Raw genomic sequence first — 20490 nt, forward strand, 5'->3', positions numbered from 1 at the left:
GCCTCATTGTTATCTGTTCACAACCGCACACTTCAAAATAGCACGTCAAGTGTCCCATTTTTATACTGTTATACAACTGTATAAAACAATAACGGTACAGTCTCTCTAATTAAACTCTCAGCCTCATTAACATTCTTGGTATTGATTGAAGCTGATCCAATTTTCAACAGCTCTTCACACGCTCAGTGGAATTCACCACCTGACACTCCTCACATTTCAGAGGAAGAAACCCTGCGCAGCTACATCTGGAACCAGTGAAGTATAATATGATGATAAGAGCAACACACATGATGGAAGCCGAAGGTAAACAAGAAGAAAATTGGATCTGGCCTCTTCTGGTAAAAGTGTTCTATGGGGAGAGATTCTCACGCAGCTAGAAAGCGCCTACACTCAGTATCTTAGGAAATTGCAAGAGGGAAATTAGTGTCGCTGCTTACCCAGCATTTTCCTGCCAATTTATTTTATTTGAGACTTACACATGTATTTGCTTATCTTCTTCTCTGCCAGCAAAACATTTTGAAATCAGAACCAGACAGATATCGGGTCATTTATGTAGGAAGATGATGAGGAATGAGGTTTTCTGCGGGCGCAGTATGCCATGATGTAGGCGCTTGGGTCTTCAGAAGACATACACTCTGTGCAGGTTTAGAAGAGACAAACTATTGCTTCTGACCTCCTAATAAGTACAGCACTATAGGTCATTGAATTTCACATATAAATGCAATATAAATGTGAGCCTCAGATCAGAAAAAAAAAAAATCTGTTTTATTCTGTTGGACCTCCTTTTGGTAAATGCCCCGTTTCTGTAGTAATTATCTGATTCTTATACATTCAGGCAGCGTGTGAGACTTTATTAACAATGGCCAACTGCAATGCAGGGTCTAAATGTACTGATGCATTCTGAAGTTAAAATGCTGTGTCATATTTTTCTGAAAATCTGAATGTAAATATGCAACAGGTCCATTTGGTTCCTATACAGCAGTTGCTGATTGTTTTAAATGGATAGCAAAACAGTCAACTCTTTAGGTTTTTAAAATTTGCTATGAATCATATTTAAAGTAATTCTGATGCGTAATAAAAAACCTGTATACTTGCTGGCGAGGATGTGGACTTAAAGGGCCAATTGATCATATTTTCTGGTTCTGCCCAGTCCTAACCACTTTTTGGATTGAGATTCAGAAACATATTTTTCAGGTTTTGGCTGTATCTATTCCCCTGGACCCCATATTTATGTTATTGGGTAATTCGGTCCCTCGAACTAATACATTCGAGATAATTTTAATGTTATGTATTTAAACTGCAGATAGGCTGGCCATAGCTTCCAATTGGAACAAATTGGTACCTCCTGCATTCCAAGAAGTTATACTTAAAATTAAATGGACTTAATTAATGGAAAAACTTACAGCAACGTTACGGGATTCCGAACCTAGATTCGATAAAATATGGGGCCCATCGGACCGCCATTTTGCAAATGTGTAACCCCAATCTTTTCCTTTTCTCCAATTTTATTTTTTGAGGCTCCTCGCAACTACTCTAATTGGCTGTAATCCACCCCACATTTTAAACAGGAACCAACATCTCCCCTTTTTTCTGTGTACAACAGGTTCAACACTCAACTATTTCTTATATTCTTCTTCTTTCTATATTTTTTAGATATGTGTTCATTCTTGTTCTGTTATATCTTTTCTCCACAGGTCTGACAAGCTCCGTTACCACACTGGACTGTCTAGTTTATGTATGGACATTTCTATTCAACATTCCTAAACTTAGATTTTTGTCTCCAATGTTTCTTACAACCTTCTGTATGCGCAACCACTCGGGCTCCCGAAGACTTCCAAAGGCTCGGGCAGCGGTGGAGAGCAGTCTCCAACCAATCGGTCAAAGACTGCTAATGGGGGATCCAGCACTGGAACGCGGGGACTGTGAGGAGAACAGGAAGGTTCATTAGGACCCAAAGCCTTCCCTCTCCATAGGTGAGTATGTGTTTTTTTTTTGTTTTTTTTTAAACACTTCTGACTCCCTTTAAAACTACAACAGGACTGGGTATCTTTTTTGTTGTGTAAATACTGATTTTGGAGTCAATTATATAAGACTTATATATAAGCCTTGTCACAAAGAATCTGCTTCTTTTCTCTTTGTTCACTAGAAGTAGAGATAGTAGAATGTGTATATATATATATATATATATATATATATATATATATATAGAATTACAGAGGGGCTGCAGCACACAACAGGAAACAGTGACAGGGGCTCTTGGTTACGCTTTAACGCGCTTAAGCTCACCAACTGCGCCAAAGTGTCCCCGATCTGGTGAGTCCTACTCTACCATGCATAATGCCAGTTTTTATAAGCAGTCTAGTGGGAACTAAACCAAAAACCCAAGAGTCAACTAAATGGGAAAAAAAAAAAGAAATTAAAAACACCTTACCTTTCACTAGCTACCAAATGAACTCTCTGAACATGTGCAATGCACTAATTTATATGCTTAACTGTGCTAGAGGTGGGAGGGTTATGCAGGCTTACAGGGGATAATTATAAATAAATACCAAGGGGTAAGCAGCACAAACCAAATTTTATTATGCAATTCTATGCAAAGCATGCACGCAGCACAGGAGGTCCCCAACCTCCATAAGAAATATATAATTACAGAGGGGCTGCAGCACACAACAGGAAACAGTGACAGGGGCTCTTGGTTACGCTTTAACGCGCTTAAGCTCACCAACTGCGCCAAAGTGTCCCCGATCTGGTGAGTCCTACTCTACCATGCATAATGCCAGTTTTTATAAGCAGTCTAGTGGGAACTAAACCAAAAACCCAAGAGTCAACTAAATGGGAAAAAAAAAAAGAAATTAAAAACACCTTACCTTTCACTAGCTACCAAATGAACTCTCTGAACATGTGCAATGCACTAATTTATATGCTTAACTGTGCTAGAGGTGGGTGTGGTTATGCAGGCTTACAGGGGATAATTATAAATAAATACCAAGGGGTAAGCAGCACAAACCAAATTTTATTATGCAATTCTATGCAAAGCATGCACGCAGCACAGGAGGTCCCCAACCTCCATAAGAAATATATAATTACAGAGGGGCTGCAGCACACAACAGGAAACAGTGACAGGGGCTCTTGGTTACGCTTTAACGCGCTTAAGCTCACCAACTGCGCCAAAGTGTCCCCGATCTGGTGAGTCCTACTCTACCATGCATAATGCCAGTTTTTATAAGCAGTCTAGTGGGAACTAAACCAAAAACCCAAGAGTCAACTAAATGGGAAAAAAAAAAGAAATTAAAAACACCTTACCTTTCACTAGCTACCAAATGAACTCTCTGAACATGTGCAATGCACTAATTTATATGCTTAACTGTGCTAGAGGTGGGTGTGGTTATGCAGGCTTACAGGGGATAATTATAAATAAATACCAAGGGGTAAGCAGCACAAACCAAATTTTATTATGCAATTCTATGCAAAGCATGCACGCAGCACAGGAGGTCCCCAACCTCCATAAGAAATATATAATTACAGAGGGGCTGCAGCACACAACAGGAAACAGTGACAGGGGCTCTTGGTTACGCTTTAACGCGCTTAAGCTCACCAACTGCGCCAAAGTGTCCCCGATCTGGTGAGTCCTACTCTACCATGCATAATGCCAGTTTTTATAAGCAGTCTAGTGGGAACTAAACCAAAAACCCAAGAGTCAACTAAATGGGAAAAAAAAAGAAATTAAAAACACCTTACCTTTCACTAGCTACCAAATGAACTCTCTGAACATGTGCAATGCACTAATTTATATGCTTAACTGTGCTAGAGGTGGGTGTGGTTATGCAGGCTTACAGGGGATAATTATAAATAAATACCAAGGGGTAAGCAGCACAAACCAAATTTTATTATGCAATTCTATGCAAAGCATGCACGCAGCACAGGAGGTCCCCAACCTCCATAAGAAATATATAATTACAGAGGGGCTGCAGCACACAACAGGAAACAGTGACAGGGGCTCTTGGTTACGCTTTAACGCGCTTAAGCTCACCAACTGCGCCAAAGTGTCCCCGATCTGGTGAGTCCTACTCTACCATGCATAATGCCAGTTTTTATAAGCAGTCTAGTGGGAACTAAACCAAAAACCCAAGAGTCAACTAATATATTATATATTTCTTATGGAGGTTGGGGACCTCCTGTGCTGCGTGCATGCTTTGCATAGAATTGCATAATAAAATTTGGTTTGTGCTGCTTACCCCTTGGTATTTATTTATAATTATCCCCTGTAAGCCTGCATAACCACACCCACCTCTAGCACAGTTAAGCATATAAATTAGTGCATTGCACATGTTCAGAGAGTTCATTTGGTAGCTAGTGAAAGGTAAGGTGTTTTTAATTTCTTTTTTTTTTTTCCCATTTAGTTGACTCTTGGGTTTTTGGTTTAGTTCCCACTAGACTGCTTATGAAAACTGGCATTATGCATGGTAGAGTAGGACTCACCAGATCAGGAACACTTTGGCGCAGTTGGTGAGCTTAAGCGCGTTAAAGCGTAACCAAGAGCCCCTGTCACTGTTTCCTGTTGTGTGCTGCAGCCCCTCTGTAATTATATATTTCTTATGGAGGTTGGGGACCTCCTGTGCTGCGTGCATGCTTTGCATAGAATTGCATAATAAAATTTGGTTTGTGCTGCTTACCCCTTGGTATTTATTTATAATTATCCCCTGTAAGCCTGCATAACCACACCCACCTCTAGCACAGTTAAGCATATAAATTAGTGCATTGCACATGTTCAGAGAGTTCATTTGGTAGCTAGTGAAAGGTAAGGTGTTTTTAATTTCTTTTTTTTTTCCCATTTAGTTGACTCTTGGGTTTTTGGTTTAGTTCCCACTAGACTGCTTATAAAAACTGGCATTATGCATGGTAGAGTAGGACTCACCAGATCGGGGACACTTTGGCACAGTTGGTGAGCTTAAGCGCGTTAAAGCGTAACCAAGAGCCCCTGTCACTGTTTCCTGTTGTGTGCTGCAGCCCCTCTGTAATTATATATTTCTTATGGAGGTTGGGGACCTCCTGTGCTGCGTGCATGCTTTGCATAGAATTGCATAATAAAATTTGGTTTGTGCTGCTTACCCCTTGGTATTTATTTATAATTATCCCCTGTAAGCCTGCATAACCACACCCACCTCTAGCACAGTTAAGCATATAAATTAGTGCATTGCACATGTTCAGAGAGTTCATTTGGTAGCTAGTGAAAGGTAAGGTGTTTTTAATTTCTTTTTTTTTTCCCATTTAGTTGACTCTTGGGTTTTTGGTTTAGTTCCCACTAGACTGCTTATGAAAACTGGCATTATGCATGGTAGAGTAGGACTCACCAGATCAGGGACACTTTGGCGCAGTTGGTGAGCTTAAGCGCGTTAAAGCGTAACCAAGAGCCCCTGTCACTGTTTCCTGTTGTGTGCTGCAGCCCCTCTGTAATTATATATTTCTTATGGAGGTTGGGGACCTCCTGTGCTGCGTGCATGCTTTGCATAGAATTGCATAATAAAATTTGGTTTGTGCTGCTTACCCCTAGGTATTTATTTATAATTATCCCCTGTAAGCCTGCATAACCACACCCACCTCTAGCACAGTTAAGCATATAAATTAGTGCATTGCACATGTTCAGAGAGTTCATTTGGTAGCTAGTGAAAGGTAAGGTGTTTTTAATTTCTTTTTTTTTTCCCATTTAGTTGACTCTTGGGTTTTTGGTTTAGTTCCCACTAGACTGCTTATAAAAACTGGCATTATGCATGGTAGAGTAGGACTCACCAGATCGGGGACACTTTGGCGCAGTTGGTGAGCTTAAGCGCGTTAAAGCGTAACCAAGAGCCCCTGTCACTGTTTCCTGTTGTGTGCTGCAGCCCCTCTGTAATTATATATTTCTTATGGAGGTTGGGGACCTCCTGTGCTGCGTGCATGCTTTGCATAGAATTGCATAATAAAATTTGGTTTGTGCTGCTTACCCCTTGGTATTTATTTATAATTATCCCCTGTAAGCCTGCATAACCACACCCACCTCTAGCACAGTTAAGCATATAAATTAGTGCATTGCACATGTTCAGAGAGTTCATTTGGTAGCTAGTGAAAGGTAAGGTGTTTTTAATTTCTTTTTTTTTTCCCATTAGTTGACTCTTGGGTTTTTGGTTTAGTTCCCACTAGACTGCTTATAAAAACTGGCATTATGCATGGTAGAGTAGGACTCACCAGATCGGGGACACTTTGGCGCAGTTGGTGAGCTTAAGCGCGTTAAAGCGTAACCAAGAGCCCCTGTCACTGTTTCCTGTTGTGTGCTGCAGCCCCTCTGTAATTATATATTTCTTATGGAGGTTGGGGACCTCCTGTGCTGCGTGCATGCTTTGCATAGAATTGCATAATAAAATTTGGTTTGTGCTGCTTACCCCTTGGTATTTATTTATAATTATCCCCTGTAAGCCTGCATAACCACACCCACCTCTAGCACAGTTAAGCATATAAATTAGTGCATTGCACATGTTCAGAGAGTTCATTTGGTAGCTAGTGAAAGGTAAGGTGTTTTTAATTTCTTTTTTTTTTCCCATTTAGTTGACTCTTGGGTTTTTGGTTTAGTTCCCACTAGACTGCTTATAAAAACTGGCATTATGCATGGTAGAGTAGGACTCACCAGATCGGGGACACTTTGGCGCAGTTGGTGAGCTTAAGCGCGTTAAAGCGTAACCAAGAGCCCCTGTCACTGTTTCCTGTTGTGTGCTGCAGCCCCTCTGTAATTATATATTTCTTATGGAGGTTGGGGACCTCCTGTGCTGCGTGCATGCTTTGCATAGAATTGCATAATAAAATTTGGTTTGTGCTGCTTACCCCTTGGTATTTATTTATAATTATCCCCTGTAAGCCTGCATAACCACACCCACCTCTAGCACAGTTAAGCATATAAATTAGTGCATTGCACATGTTCAGAGAGTTCATTTGGTAGCTAGTGAAAGGTAAGGTGTTTTTAATTTCCTTCTTTTTTTTTTTTTTTCCCATTTAGTTGACTCTTGGGTTTTTGGTTTAGTTCCCACTAGACTGCTTATAAAAACTGGCATTATGCATGGTAGAGTAGGACTCACCAGATCGGGGACACTTTGGCGCAGTTGGTGAGCTTAAGCGCGTTAAAGCGTAATCAAGAGCCCCTGTCACTGTTTCCTGTTGTGTGCTGCAGCCCCTCTGTAATTATATATTTCTTATGGAGGTTGGGGACCTCCTGTGCTGCGTGCATGCTTTGCATAGAATTGCATAATAAAATTTGGTTTGTGCTGCTTACCCCTTGGTATTTATATATATATATAGAGAGAGAGAGAGAGAGAGATATCTATCTATCTATCTATCTATCTATCTATCTATCTATCTATCTATCTATATATATATATATATATATATATATATATATATATATATATATATATATAAATACATCTTGCATAACCAAAACAGTTAAAAAAATAGCTCACTGAAGCTTGCATGATGTGGGTGTAATAGTCTGTAAAACCAAGATAGTTAATACATCTCTCCTCTACATAGTAACCAAATAATATCACTAATTCTTACTGGCATGATGACAGCCAGTGCCCGGTGGCATAATACAAGATGGATATGAAGGATGAAAATCTCCAAAGGGCCCAGCTACGGTAGCCTGACAGTTCCTAATGTAATTAACAAATATTGTCTCCCATAAGACTTGTTTTTTATACAATGCATTACGGTCAAAGTGTAATGACTGCAAATACATTATGCAATTAAAGCGAACCTATTACTAACATCATGTGAATCAGTAGTGCACATTTTAGATACACACAAACAAATTCTAATGCTATGTACTTTGCAATAAATAAATGTGCTAAGTCAGGCATATCAAGCATCTAGGACAATACCTTTTTTATATTTAATGTAACTTATAATGGCCTGTTTACTTTCGCCTATATATGTGAACTTTTAGTGCATCAGAATGCAGTACAATTCAGTACAATGCCTGCGTTTTTTCTGCACATATATGTACATGTTAAATACTGCCTGGATTACTGAACTATTAAATGTCTGAAACCAGCAGCTATTAAACTTAATATTTATACACAACATGTAGTAAATAATTATCGTCCTCCTCACTATGCTGTTGCCAATTGCCTTTAGAATTAAAATATTCCTCTCCAAAATGCAATAGCAGTATCCTACTGAGGGAACAAAATTCTCCCAGATGAGTTAGGATACCCCCATCCAAATGCAACTAGTTTCAGAAAATTGCAAAGTGAAAAGTAGAAGAACCTAAACTAAACTCCTATGAAGCCAAAAATTGTTGTTTCCAGGGCCGGCCTTTGCTATGAGCGACCTGTGCGGTCACTCAAGGCGCCATGCTCTCAAGGGCGCATGCGCCCTGTCACCCCTCGCTGTCTCCGTGTCCTCTCCGTCTATATTTAGAGCAGGACTACAAGAAAATGGCCGGCGATGTCCACAAATGCAGACAGACAACGGCCATTTTCTTGTTGCCTGCCTAACTACAGATAGAGCGGAGGCGGGGAGAGAAGAGTGACGTTGGCGCTGGAGCTGGATGTCAGGTGAGTCAGTCTCTGCCCGGCCCGCTGCCACATAAAGGAGGGGGGGTTGCCTGGGGCAAACTACCTACACTGGGAGCAAACTACCTACACTGGGAGCAAACTACCTACACTGGTGGCAAAGTACCTACACTAGGGGTAAACTACCTACACTGGGGGCATACTGGGGGCAAACTACCTACACTGGTGGCAAACTACCTACACTGGTGGCAAACTACCTACACTGGGAGCAAACTACCTGCACTGGGAGCAAACCAGTGGCGTAGGGACCGGGGTCGCAACGGTCGCCTTGGCGACCGGGCCCGGCTCCTAAAGAGGCGGGGGAGGGGCCCGGGGGCCCATGTTCGTGTGGAGGGCCGTGCGCGCTATTGGGAGGGGGGCGCTGTAATGGAGGGGGGCAGCCGCGGGGAGGGCAGCCCGACCTCTCCCTACCTTCCTCTCCCCGGGCCCCCCCCAGATGCAGAGTGACGCGCACGGAAGCGCTGAAGGCAGAACTCACCTCCCTGCGTTCCAATCGCCGCTGATCTCCTCTCTGCATAGATGCTGTTACACACGCTGCTTCCGGCTAAACAGGAAGCTGCTGTTGTTGCCGGGGGGGGGGGGGGGGGGGCACATCCAGATTCTGCATCGGGGCCCAGAGGTTTCTAGCTACGCCACTGGAGCAAACTACCTACACTGGGGGCAAACTACCTACACTGGGGGCAAACTATCTATAATGGGGGCAAACTACCTACACTGGGGGCATACTACCTACACTGGGGGGCAAACTACCTACACTGGGGGCAAACTACCTACACTGGGGGCATACTACCTACACTGGGGGCAAACTACCTACACTGGGGGCATACTACCTACACTGGGGGCATACTACCTACACTGGGGGCAAACTACCTACACTGGGGGCAAACTAGCTACACTGTGGGCAAACTAGCTACACTGGGGGCATACTACCTACACTGGGGGCATACTGGGGCAAACTACCTACACTGGGGGCATACTACCTACACTGGGGGCATACTGGGGCATACTACCTACACTGGGGCATACTGGGGCATACTACCTACAATGGGGGCATACTACCTACACTGGGGGCAACCATGCTACTACACTGGGGGAAACTGTACTAGCTACACTGAGGGCAGCTATGCTACCTATATGGGGCAACTATACTACCTACACTGGGGGCAACTATGCTACCTATATGGGGACAACTATGCTACTTATGGGGGGCAACAAAATCCGGTTTCGCTCAGGGCGCTGTGAAACCTAAGGCTGGCCCTGGTTGTTTCCACACCCAGAGATATGAGGAAAAGACTAGTACAGCCTAGTATTCACTGTTAGCTTAGGGGTCCACATATTTTTGGATATGTAAAACCAACTATAGCTACCACTAGCTTTATGCGAATTAAGCAGTCATTGGCTTCAATTCACAAAACATTACTGCATTTTGTAATGCTGAAAATAGCTGATTTTACCCAACACCTTCCCAAATTCCAATTCACTAAACCTATTTTCACACAGAAAATTAGAGTTAAAAACCCTAAGAAATGTCAAGAAATTGCAATTCACAAAGATTTACGCATTCAGTAAATCGGGCAAAAGTGTTAGATATTTTTGTCCAGCTCTGACCAGCTAATAACTCACTCTCTCCATGCTCTCTCCATGCTGTAACATTGACAGACAGTCAATAGGTAGAGCCAGGCAGCCAATAGAGAGATCCACACATCCCTGGATCTCAAGCTGGTTTTGCCCGGCATGGTGGAAGGTGGGTCTTCACTGTAACAGTGCAGGGGAAGGAGAATTTTTATGAGGCTTTTCTGCATCCCTTTTGACATGAAAATCTGTATTTCTGGCAGAAGAGCTCCCACTGGTGGCTGCAGCACATCTAAAGGGATGACATGGGTGCACTGGACAGAAAACCCTGACTCAGCCACACAGCTCCCTGCCTCAGCGCTGAGTGACCTGCTCCACAGCTGGTACGTGACACTTACCGAGCAGGGCTTTGTGAATTTAAGCATGTTTGTTTGGTAAATCACCGAACTTCTGCCTCATGCTGTAAATCTATAGTGAATTTGGAAAAAAAGTGTAAAAAAACCTGAACGCTGTATTTCACCAACCAAAATGATTTTAATTAACTGCATTTAGCGCATTGAGACCATTATGTTTTTATTGTTCCTTAGGAGGTGATTGATTGTCCTTCCTTGTGATATTCTCTGGTTATACATATTATTGAATGAATATACTCTGCAGACTAATGTGAGCAAATACTGGTCTGTTGGTCATGTTTCAACTAACAAGCTTTTATTGGCCAGAAAGAAACTGTCACCTTGGTTAAGGTGTTGACTGGAAATGCCTTATCAACAGATAGTCAGACACACCAGTGGATATTGGCCATTTCTGTCATTAAAATAGTAATTTACAATTTTACATGGGTGGTGTGTGTTAGATAATTATAGGTAAACCATAGCAGCTGGTGTATACAAGTGTTTTGGCACACACAGAAAAGTCAGCAGCCAGAGGTCCCCAATCCACAATGGTGAACCATCAAGCAAAACATAATCCTTGGTGATAATAAGAATATCCTTAGACTGAGTTTCCCACACTTAGAACAGAAACCTGCAGCCCCACTGAGGGACAGTTAAGTGACAAGACAATATACTCTGTACAGCGATGCAGAAGATGTCGGCGCTATATAAATACTAAATAATAATAACAACAACTAACGAGTGTAAACCTTTGCAGTAGTTTACAGCAACGTTGTATTGAATGTAACCCTGAGCAGCATTTCACAGCAGCAATACCTACAAGTACTTTATGGGTGAATCTAATATAAGGTATACATTAACTTGATAAATCCATTTGAATAGTTATCAGGTAGAATTTACATGGAATTATTGGCTCGGGGAGAAAACTAACATTTGTGCAATTTAAAGGGAATGCTAAATGCATGTAAGCCATACGTACTAATGGTAAGTTGAAACTCCACAGAAAAAGGCAATCCTTTCAGTTCATGGGTGAAAATGAGTAACAAGCTTGCACACTACATGCGATTCCGATTTGCGATTTTGAAGTGAGTTTTAAATGCCATTTGATTTTTAATCATTTTAAAGCGTTTTTTTTTCTGCGTTTTCCTTTTTGTTTTGATCGCATCCATGGTAAATCGGAATCGCAAATCGGATTTTTAGTGTGCAGGGGCTCTTACATTTTTTGCAGCTAATTATCTGTGCTGTAAGATGGAATGTTTTTGGGATGTTTGTACTACACCAAAAATATAAATAAACATATTCTAGGCTTGCAAAGAAGTGCACTCTCAGCTTCAGCCAGATTCCAAACTTCATAGCTGACTGCATATTGATAAATGCTCATAGCAATTTTCAAAGAAAATTAAGTTTCGCTTTAACCACTCACAGGCTCACCTGGGACCGCCTAATGCCGATTGGTGCCATTGCTGTTCTCGCAATATTAGCAGGATCTGGTCACTAGGGGGGGGGGGGGGTGTAAACCTGTGGTCCTCAAGTGGTTAAATCCTAGTAATGTATGATCACTTTAACATAATGTCACTGAATTGAACTGTTTTCAGCAATTAATGCATGCCAGGATTTTAGTAAAAATGTATGATGGTTACATATTGATACCAGACAATAGGGTCCTGATGCACTAAAGTACAGTAAAGTTGCCATGCACAGGGAGCACATGGCAATTTTACCATTACTAGCGCAGAAGCAGCACCAGTCATTTACCCATCAGTGGCATGTGCATTACCAAGGTAACATGCGTGTTACTATGGTAAGGCATGTTACCATAGCAAACACATGCCTTAACCCGGTAACGTGTGTGGCACGAATGAGTTAACAACCAGTGCTCCATCTGCATTAGTAACAGTAAAATTGACATGCACCCAATGCACACGGCAACTTTACCATACTTTAGTGCATCAGGCCTTTAATTCTATACATTTACATTACAACTTCTGTGTACACAAGCAACATAAGCACAAATGAATGGTAACTTATCAGATCATCCAGGCAGAGATAGTAAAATGAGCGTGACGTGGGTGCTGATGGAGCTGTCAAGTCAGTGTGGGCAGAGTGCTGAGAGCGTGAACAAAATATTTGAGCATAATTCTCAAAGAATTATTAACCTGATCTTGGGTTGAGTAACATCTTCGTAGTTCAATGTGGTGTCACTACTGTAGAATAAGACTTAAAGTCACATTAGACTTTGAGAGATTATTATCCTTGCTTATAGTGCCCTGCACAGCAGCATACTAAATTTAGTAAGGGCCCAATAATAAACTGGAATTATCACATGTGGTGCTAAGGGAGGATATTGTACACACAAATACCTTCTTTAAGAAATGCTATAACGTGTTTAAATATTTAGACTCATTATTCCTTCTAAGGTCTACACTAAATTCTAAAAAAACGATAAAATGACCATGGGCTGCTGATATCCAGGCGTGATGATCCATCAGTACAGATCACAGGGGTGCTAAGAGCATAAACAGACAATTAAGATTTTCTCCTTGCATTTTACACAGTAGTGTTGTTTTCAAGATTAACCTCCCTGGCAGTATGCAGTTTCTGAGGCTGCGTAAATTAAAGTTGTTTTAGCCTTTGTAGCTTGCACTAGGCTAGCTACCATTGTCCCCCAAGTCCCCCCAAACCCTTCTGATCCCCCCTATCGCCGCTGCTATACGTTACCTAGCCGCGTTCCTGCAAGAGCCGCAGCCTCCCCAATGAGCTTCAGTCGTCGCTATGGCGTCATGCGCAATCCCGATCCTCCCCATAGCGAAGCCTGGAGCTGATTGGAGAGGCTGCGCCATTGTGGGATCAGGAGGGGTACATATAATAGCGGCAATCGGGGGCGATCAATAAAGAGCAGAGGGACTTGGGGGACAATGGTAGCTAGCGAAGTGCTAGCTACAAAGGATAAAAAAACTTTTATTCAAAAAATCCCTCCCAGGGCAGAGAAATCCTCTGCAGCGGCTACCCAAATGGTAGCTCGGGGTTACCACCAGGGAGGTTAAGAAAGCTATAAGGTGATTTCAATTCTATCTATGGACATGAACACCATCAGAGATTGTACTAGGCACCCATCCAACCAACATGCAAAACCCAGCATGGTAATCTACATATAGAAGGTAAAACTGAGCGCCATGGTGACATAATGCCAAGCACCCTTGCCATCCAGTGGTAGAGTCCTGGGATCTAATTCTGATCTGGACACTATCTGTGGGGCATTTGTATGCTCTCCCCTAGTGTGTGGGTCCCCTTCCTCCCATATCCCAAGAAACATACATACAGTATATTGTGCTTGATTCACTAAAGCATGATAACTGCTGTGTTCTCACAGCAGTTATCACGTGATAAGTGCTATCACAGCAGTTATCACGTGATAAGTGCTATCACAGCAGTTATCACGTGATAAGTGCTATCACAGCAGTTATCACGTGATACCTGCTATCACATATCATAGCACTTATCACGTGATAACTGCTGTGATAACGCTTATCGCGCTTTTTAGTGAATCAAGCCCAATGGCTTGCACGCACGTTTGCACGTGCAAAGCTTTTAGGCGTGATAACTGAGTTATCACACTTTTGTGAATCAAGCCCATTATTTGTAATTATTGGTGCCTCCAAAGACTGGTAAAGATTAGTGAGCTTTTCCCAGGGACAATTAGTGACATGGCTCTGTAATGTGCTTTATGCATGTACGTATTTTTGTTGTTTTTTGACTGCATCAGTGTAGAACTGCCCCGAATGTTTCCCAGTTATGTATTTGTTAGTGTGGAAATTATGTAATGGAAATCTATAGATCCTAATGGCTTGTCAAATGTTTAAAAGTGTAGACATACTCTGTATGTGCTGCTCCGCTGCACTTATGTCGCTATTGAAGCTAGAGGGGAGCGCAGAGGGGAAAGCCCGAGGTGAGGGAGAGGGGGACCGTCCCCACTCCCCGCCGAGTGTGTCCATAGCTTTCCCCTCATGCTGCAACCCCTCCAGCCCCCCAAAACGGCCACGAGCAGGCCCCGGGGGAGGGGCCCCGGGGGGAGGGGGGCCCGCTCAGAATTTCTGCAGGGGGGCCCGGGGGCTCTTAGTTACGCCCCTGCTGGGAAAACATCTGTTAAACAATAAACAGTTCTTTAAGGCTTTAAGTCTATAGTGATAAACACCCAGCCTCCTGCATCTTGAGGAACGCCTAACTACAACAAGGAAGTACATCCTATAAGTCTCCTGTTGTGTACAGAGACATACAGACATTCTAAATATCCATGCAGGCTAAAAATGGGACTCTGGCTTATTAAAAGCATTTTGGTTAATTAAAAAAGGTAAATAATTCTAACAGCTGTTTATTAGTTATTGTAGAACAGATTTAATGAAGACCAAGCACTAAGAATTCTTACGGATTATCTAATATTATAATGATCATAGATCACTTTTTAATCCTTATGTAACATTTTTCAATTTTTGCAGGTATCAGCTTCTGAGGCATGAGCATTCATTCCATACATGCAAATAACAAAAACTCATACAGAAGAGTAGTATGTACACCTGAAGTGTGAGACATGTATCTAGTCAGTTTCTGTTGTTATGGACCTTCCCTCCTCCACTGCAGACATGCAGGCAATCACACCTAACACCAGCGCTTGTTGCCACCGGCCTTTAGCTTGACCTCCCAATACACCATGCTTTCTGTTCCCTCTTTATCCTGGGTTCCATTACACTCTTATCTGGGGCTACTTCACAGAGTGACCCTCAGCAGCTACATTTTTCACTAGTTGGCTGTATTGCTATGTGTTTCACTAGTGGGACGGTGCTATTTTTTATACCACGTTATTCACTCTACTCCAGATATTATTATATTAATTTGCTATATGTTACAACCCTATGCACTATTTTTATATATGTTTTGATTAGTGGTAGTTATAAGCAAACCATTTATTGTCCTCTGCTGACACCTTTCTCACACAGTGGCTGTCCACTTACAAAGCTGGTTTTGGTGGTCTGTATCATGTGATTTTATATATATACAGTTTTGGGGACGCAGAGTGTAACATTTTTACTGGAGCCCATGGCTCTGTAGCTACACCACTATGCCTGCCTGTTCTAATATGGTATACATTTTGTTAGTTAAGCACCACAAAACACACCTATAGAGATTTAAAACATGATTATATCATGCCGACAATGTAGCACTAGTGCTCAATATGCAGGAAATGTATTAAAATAGGTCCCACAAATCACAGAAGTAATGAACAGTAAAGTGTACACTAGTTTATGACTACAGCTTGCTGCTCAGTGCCTTGTCTTATATGCTACAAGACCAAGGTTCAAATCAATGATTATGCTAACAGTAAAGGGTAGTATACTGCTATACTATGCTATTAAGTTTCATTACTGTTTAATGCCTGGTCTGATATATGATGCAACTGCAATGATGATGATCTGATCAACAATAACTTTATTTTATGGTTATGCTGTGCAGATTAACCTCATTGCTGCTAAGTACCATATTTATCAAACCATAACACACACAAAACCTGGGGAAAAATTGGGTGCGTCTTATGGTCTGAAGGTTTAATAAAAAAGTGCAGAGGTGCCAATCCAATGCCACATGTCTCTCTCCGTCCGGCTTATCCAGGTATCCCTCTTCCCCTTAGGCATCTTCTTAGGTGTCCCTCTTCTCTGGCATGGGTGGCTTCTCGCGGCATAGCTGTACACAGTGGCCGCCTGCCGCTATACAGCTCCGGGCCCTCCGTCTGCGAGGCCTCCGACTTCTTCCGCATTGGTCCATCGGTTACTGTTACACTAGGTTTTTTTTTCCTTATTGTTGTCCTCAAATCCTAGGTGCATTTTATGGTCCAATGCGTCTTATGGTACTAAAAATACGGGTACCTGTTCTAATATTAGTAGAATAGGCACCAAGCAAGCACTGATCAAGAAAAGCAGCTTACTACTTCTCTATAGTTTTAGTCCTTGCAAATGCTATAGAGATATCATATTATTATTATTATTTAGTATTTATATAGTGCCAACATATTACGCAGCGCTGTACAGTGTATATATATATATATATATATATATATATATATATATATATATAGTCTTTACACTAACTGTCCCTCAAAGGAGCTCACAATCTAATCCCTACCATTGCCATATGTCTATATTATGTAGTGTAAGTACTGTAGTCTAGGGTCAATTTTTAGGGGGAGCCAATTAACTTATCCGTATGTTTTTGGAATGTGGGAGGAAACCGGAGTGCCCGGAGGAAACCCACAGAGACACGGAGAGAACATACAAACTCTTCGCAGATAGTGCCCTGGTTGAGATTCGAACCAGGGACCCAGCGCTGCAAGGCGAGAGAGCTAACCACTAATCTTTCTTGCTGTAAAGTATTCCCTGTGCCTCCTCATCCCCAGATAGGCTGCTGCAAAGATTCAGCCCAGGGCATTATGCAATAGCCCACTGAATATCACAGCAAAGTTTGATCATTATTGATTCAAATGTACAGCTATATTTGCATACTAATTTAACCAAACTCAGGGTCTCTCCTTAAATTGGACCGGAACTCAGAAAATCTTCTCTGTTCTAAAAAATATGCACCGGCATAGTAACCTTTAAACAAAAAAAAAATGTCTTTGTTACAACTGATGCAAATTCTAAAATAAATCTGCACTGTTTCTATTTCCTGATTCATGGAAGCAGACATATTGTTAACAGCCTGTGCTTTCATATGAGCTTATCTGCCTTATCGGTGACACGGGGAGAGATCAAATTACAACTTGTGATTAGACACAAATTAATTAGACACAAATGAGGGGGACTTAAACAGGCTAAACTCTCTAAATATGTACAGGGTGCATTTCTCTATGTTTTCCTTCTGTCCTGTGCAAGAGATCAGGTTCACTTTAAGCTCCGGTGGGTAGCTAAATGTATGAGCAGGCAGTGCTCCTATCAGCAGCAACATTATACTAATTAGCAAAGCTAAATCTCTAGGATTGTGTCTGAACTATTTTAAATGTGAGAGTGATTTTGAAATATTATCTTAAATAAATAAGGAGAACTATAATCAGTCTACGTAACTTGCAGGCTGTGGCAAGCAATTTAAAATGGCTATCCCCTAGCTCCTACTGTATTATAAAATGTCATGATCTCTTGCTTTGAAACAGGATATGATTAATTGGATTACCTCTAAATGCATTTCTGCTGCCTAACTTATGAGGTTAGCGAACACCGTGGAGCTCTGTAAAACCAGTAGAAGCTTACAACAAAAATTAAAGTCATTTTTCAAAGTAAGGATTGCCTTCTCATCATATCTAACATTTTGCTCTGCCAACTGCAGTGTGGGAGACACTATCCTCTAAACTCATTGTTCTTTTGCTTACGTTACAATAGAGGAAGCACTGGAAAGTCCAGGAAAACATTTGGTAAACAAAAAAGGAATCCTTTTTTATTTGTGTATTATTATTTTATGCAGGGATACATCCGATCTTCAAGAATGTTCATAAAATGTTATTTAAAAAATCAAAGTGTTTCTAAAACCTGCAGGTGTGTATTCCAAACCAAAGTTGACAGCTGAAAGTTCATACAATTGGAGAAGAGGACCTTACTCTATTGGACTTATTTTCTAAAGGAGGCATCCATAGGGAATTAGTGGCCTGATCAAACAAATTACAAATCATACAAGCCATTTAAGTTATAAGAAATAGTATGGTTGAGGAATTCCATGGCATGCAACAAATCCCATCAGTTTTAATAATTTAAATTTTGGGACAGAAACAAGCTCTAGGGCAAGCTACAAAATTAGTGAAGAGCGTACCACTTGCAAATTAGAAGGACCATTGCTCAATAATAGTATATATCAACAAATAGGGCAGACTGAACAAGATACATTCATTGTCAATTTAAACAAAAATGTGAGGTAGGAAAAAAGGAGGGGTATGGCCTGATTGAATACAAATACATCTTATTTGAAAATGTACAAAACTTTATTTAATACTCACAAATTATCACAATATTAAAATATAAGGAATAAAATTCCACCACAGTAACCCAAAACCCCTGCATTTCCCAAACTCATCCCTTTCCAAACCCCAGGAACCCACAATCCTAACTACATTCAAAAGCGACATTCATTGTCACTGTTCAGTACAATGAAATATTGTGTGGTGCAATCCTAGATGCCTTAGAGAAAGAATAGCTATTATAGATAGATAACTTATAGATAACAGATAGATAACCAAAAATATTACACTACAACATAGTTATTATTTAACAGTTCTAAAATGAACAGTCTTTTTCAGTCAGTGGTATTTATCATTCTAATAAGATGCAATGGTTTCTGAGCTTTTAAGAGACCTAGAGGTAAAAATCATTCTTCAGCCTAGTAGTGTAGGAATGCAGGGCTTTGAGGCAATGACCAGAGTGAGTTTGATCTTTGCAGATATTATGTGTTCTCTTGCTGCAAGAGGCAGCAAAGTTGTCATCCAGTAATGATTACTGACTACTATTGATTCTTTCAGCCATTCTGATGATGTGCTTTTGATCTCTAAACAGCATCCAGAGTACCACGCTGTAAAGGAGTATGTGATTCTGTGGTCCGTCTGTAAAAATGGACTAGAAGCTTTTGTGGAAGTTGAAGTCTCTGAAGAAGGAAATTAAGTATCTGGAGGACTTTCTTGGCCATTTCTGTGTGTTTGTATGTTTTGTCCATGACAGGTCCTGACTAATATGGACTACCAAGAATCTGAAGCTTCGAACTATCTCCACTTTTTCACCGTTAATGCTAATAGGATAGTGTGCATCATGTTTTCTACTCCTACAATCCAGAATCAAATCCTTAGTTTTCCTATAATTGAGTATGAGGTTGCTGTTATTACTTCAGTTCTCAAGGTTCTCAACCTCTTTCTTATAGAAATAGGCCGAACGGTTCGACCGCAAACTTATTCGCGCAAACTTCGGTGGTTCGCGTTCGCAGTAAACCGCGAACTATATGCGAGTTCGACCCTCCCCCTATACTACATCATTAGGGTCAACTTTGACCCTTTACATCACAGTCAGCAGGCATAGGGTAGCCAATCAAGCTACACTCCCTCATGGAGCCCCACCCCCCCTTATAAAAATCAGGCAGCATCAGCCATTTCACTCACGCTGTGGCTGCAGTAATTAGAGAAGGAAGAGGTGCTGCAGAGACATTAGGGAAAGCTTAGTTAGGCTACAGTTAGGCTTGTTAGGTTGCTCTTTCTTGCTGATACTTATTGCTAAAAAGCACTCCTCATCCTCAACAGCTCTTTTTAGAGCTAATGTTGTTCTTGTAATCTATTTTTTTTTTTTGTGTGTGTGTCCCACAGACACTTGTGTTGCATATACAGCCCTCTCAGTCACTCACAGCTGCTGGTGGGACCTTGGCCCCTTGGTAATTCCTACTGTGCCACTGCCAGGCCCAGCACATTCAGTGACTACCTGTGTGTGACAACTGCACATTTGTAATATCCATCACTGCATATACCTACCTGTTGTTCAGTGCACCCACCCACCTACCCACGTAGGTAGGTGGGTGCACTGAACAACAGGTAGGTATATGCAGTGATGGGTATTACAAATGTGCACCTGTCTCACACACACACACACACACACACACACACACACACACACACACACACACACACACACACACACACACACACACACACACACACACACACACACACACACACACACACACAGGTACCGTGAACAGGTACAGACTGATGGTATTAAATATCACACTGCGTGCGCTCACGTAGGTAGGTGGGTGCAGTGAACAACAGGGAGGTATATGCAGTGATGGGTATTACAAATGTGCACCTGTCACACACACCCACAGGTACCGTGAACAGGTGCAGTTACACTGTGTGCACCTGT

The 20490-nt window shown here is 41.6% G+C and overlaps 1 long non-coding RNA gene across 2 annotated transcripts; it reads left to right on the plus strand.

Moving 5' to 3' along the window:
- The first annotated feature begins 222 nt into the window (after window positions 1-222).
- Window positions 223-20076, plus strand: LOC137570671 (uncharacterized). 2 transcript variants are annotated; one of them, XR_011031131.1, is made up of 3 exons: window positions 223-303; window positions 1695-1973; window positions 19144-20076. It is a non-coding gene; the product is annotated as an uncharacterized lncRNA (long non-coding RNA). The 2 variants fall into 2 exon arrangements; XR_011031132.1 differs by lacking the exon at window positions 19144-20076 and adding an exon at window positions 10436-10512.
- The last annotated feature ends 414 nt before the right edge of the window (window positions 20077-20490 follow it).

The sequence above is a fragment of the Hyperolius riggenbachi genome, chromosome 4 (assembly GCF_040937935.1).
Source record: "Hyperolius riggenbachi isolate aHypRig1 chromosome 4, aHypRig1.pri, whole genome shotgun sequence".
Classification (NCBI taxonomy): domain Eukaryota; kingdom Metazoa; phylum Chordata; class Amphibia; order Anura; family Hyperoliidae; genus Hyperolius; species Hyperolius riggenbachi.